We start from the raw sequence: 3,427 nt of genomic DNA, 5'->3' as shown, positions 1-3,427 counted from the left end.
ACAAATGCGTACCTAAAGTAGTCAAAACCTCTCCCAATATAATGAAAAAGCCTGTACCTTGGTGGGATGATGAGTGTAATAGTGCAGTTAAAAAGAGTAAAGATGCTTTAAATTTTTATAGACGTAATCCAAGCATTGACAACTACATTGCATATAAAAAATTGGATGCTGCTAAAAAACTAACTATTAAGGAAAAAAAGAAAACTGGATGGAAATCTTTATGTGAATCTTTTAATAGATATACTCCTGTTAGTACAGTATGGAACTATATGAAGAGGTTTAAGCGTGTTTCAATTCCCAAACTGCCGAAGAATGATGAATGGATTCCCTCTTTTTTTGAGAAATATTCTCCTCTATCTCCTCCTGAAAAACAAGTAAATAATTCATTATTGCAAACATATTTCTCTCAAATTGGTGATGAAAAAGCAGCTTTTTTGTCTCAACATTTTTCTTGGGAAGAGTTTATGACTGCTCTGCAGTCTCGTAGGAACACTACTCCTGGTTTAGACAATATTCCTTATGAAGTTATTCGTCGCCTACATATTAATGCCAAAAAACTTTTACTCTACATTTTTAATTTACTATGGCAAACACAGGTCATACCAGACTCATGGAAGACTCAATGTGTCATTCCTATACTTAAACCAGATAAGCCTCCTGATGACTGTAACTCTTATCGACCAATTTCTCTGTCCTCATGTATAGGTAAAGTATTTGAGTGCATGTTAAAGACAAGATTAGATTATTATGTCGAATCAAATAATATCTTACCAAATGAACAATTCGGATTTAGGAAAGGCCGAAGTGCAGCAGAAAGTTTTACAGCATTGGTCTCAGATGTTAGGAATTCTCTTGACGGTCACTCTGCAACAGCTTGTGTCTTCCTTGATGTACAGGGCGCGTTCGATAACGTGGTCCCCTCAATTTTAATAGCCATCTTATGTGATATTGGAGTACCCGGGGTAGTCTGCAAATGGATTTTCAATTTTTTGTACAAAAGAATAATGTATATAAAATTTAATAATATTACTCATGGACCCGGATATGTATATAAAGGCACAATGCAGGGTGCTACGATTTCGCCATTATTGTACAATTTATACACCAGTCAAATTAATAAGTATTTACCACAAAGGGATATAAAATTTTTACAATTTGCTGATGATTTATTAATTTATACTGTAAATAAGAATGTAAACACTGCTGTGCATAATCTAAACCTAGCTTTAGTTGAAATTCATAATTTTTACTCTGGTAAATTAAAACTTGACATTAGTCCCAATAAGAGCGGCGCTATGCTATTCTCGAAAAAGTATAATGACTGTAATTCTACTATTTATTACAATAATAATCCTCTTCCATGGATTCAGGAAAAAAAGTTTTTAGGAGTGTGTCTAGATAAAAAACTCACATTTGAAAGTCATATCAAGCTTCTAATTCGCAACTCTTCTAAGGCTTTAAACATATTGCGTTCACTAGCTGGTGTAAGTTGGGGCTCTGATCCCAAGATTTTATCAATGTTATACAAGAGTTTAGTACGTAGTCATTTCGACTATAGTACTTTGGCATATATGAACTGTAGCCCAACCCTACTAAAAAAATTAGATGTTATTCAGAATAAAGCACTTAGAATAATAACAGGAGCTATGTGTTCAACTCCTATCATTGCTATGCAATGTGAAACATGCATTCCACCTTTAGTACTGAGACGTATTCAACTAGCAGCAAATTTTTGCCTTAAACTAATAACTTCAACCAACAAACCAGTACTAGATAGAATCATGCCTGCCTTATCATCCCAAATGTGCTCTACTCCTCCTCCTCCAATTACAGGTAATGAGTTAATATCTGGACGCACTCCAGCCTTACTAAGAATTGCATTGTATATTGAGTCTCTCACTGTAAATATGTATAAAGATAAGCCATGGCCCATGTATAAAGTTAATTATGAAGATCTTGTTGTAAAAAATTTCACTATCTTAAGAGAAAAGATCTCCAATCAAATTGATCTTAATAAATTTCTAAATAAGTCTTATTATAAAGTGTACACAGATGGTTCAAAGAAAGAGAATAGTGTAACCTCTGCATTTTATGATCCACAACTTAAACTTACTCAAAGTCATAAAATTGAAAGCCACTGTAGTATCTTTACTGCAGAAAGTTATGCTATCCTCTTAGCACTTAAACATATCTGTACATGTAATCCACCATCTGACAATATTATTATTCTAACTGACTCTAAAAGTGTATTACTAGCTCTGGAAAATAACTCTTGTAAATATAATTTGAATTATATAATTTATGATATTAAGAAATTAATTAATAACATATATAGACTTACTGGTAAGACACTGCTCTTCCTTTGGGTACCATCGCACCGTGGCATCAGGGGGAATGAAATTGTTGATCTGGCTGCAAGGAATGGCTTTGATGTTGATCATTCTACGTTGTTGAAGTTACCTCACACTGACTATCAAGCCGCAATCAGTCAAGACCTGAAAAAGATATGGCATGAGTACTGGACAATTACTAGTATGGAAAAGGGAAAATGGTATGCTAAGATCCAAGGAAGCCCGCCCGCCAAACCTTGGTACCATCGGAGGAATGAGAATATAGATAACAGGAAGTTTATAACCATCATAAATAGGCTGAGATTTGGCCATTGCCACGCTCCCACTCACCTGAAGAGGCTCAACTTGATTCCGAGCCCTGAATGTACATATTGCAATGAAGAGCTTGCTGATTTGGAACACATAATCTTGAAATGTAGAAGTTTTGGAGTTCAGAGACTGGTCATGATCGATGACCTTCAATCTATTTGTGAACGTGTACCAGAGTCGTTGGACGAGCTCCTGAAGGATCCGAAACTTTTCAAACCCTTATATACTTTCGTGGTTTCAACTCTGGGAACTATTTGAGAAGAGAAAATCAGTGAAACAGTTGGAATCATCATCAGTGCAGTGAACTCAGTGAAGTGAAGTGTCAAACACAGATGTGATGTCTCAAATTCAAACAAAAGTTCAACGGACTTCCAAGACTGGCTTAAAAGGGCTTGCACCCAGAGCCGTGAAAAACTATATTAAAAAAAAAAAAAAATAATTTTTGAAAGCCAAATTGAAGCAAAATACGCGTCGAATTGTAGTACTTACTTATGAAATGTAACACTGTTTACTTTCTTTCGTTTTTCTTATGTATTTTAGACACCCTTTCACAGCACAAACCGTTTTAATTATAGTCTATCCAATATAGCTTGATTAGAATGACAGCTGCCATCAAAAGTAACGACATAACTTTGTAGTAGCGATCAATGAGAGCTAAATATTGGCGGACAAGAAATAATTCACGTCTGACCTACAAACAATATTTTCGACGACAGTGCTCCCAATAAAAATGTTAATTTCGTGTAAATGCAGCGTTAAATTACACC

The 3,427-nt window shown here is 34.9% G+C and overlaps 1 long non-coding RNA gene across 1 annotated transcript; it reads right to left on the bottom strand.

Moving 5' to 3' along the window:
• Window positions 1-211: 211 nt before the first annotated feature.
• On the bottom strand, window positions 212-2,958 carry LOC135088453 (uncharacterized). Its single transcript, XR_010261041.1, has 4 exons — window positions 2,682-2,958; window positions 2,342-2,495; window positions 772-967; window positions 212-363 (listed from the first exon to the last, which is right to left on the bottom strand). It is a non-coding gene; the product is annotated as an uncharacterized LOC135088453 (long non-coding RNA).
• Between the last annotated feature and the right edge of the window lie 469 nt (window positions 2,959-3,427).

This window comes from Ostrinia nubilalis, chromosome 1 (assembly GCF_963855985.1).
Source record: "Ostrinia nubilalis chromosome 1, ilOstNubi1.1, whole genome shotgun sequence".
Taxonomy (NCBI): Eukaryota; Metazoa; Arthropoda; class Insecta; order Lepidoptera; family Crambidae; genus Ostrinia; species Ostrinia nubilalis.
This window is presented reverse-complemented; position numbering and strand designations above follow the sequence as displayed.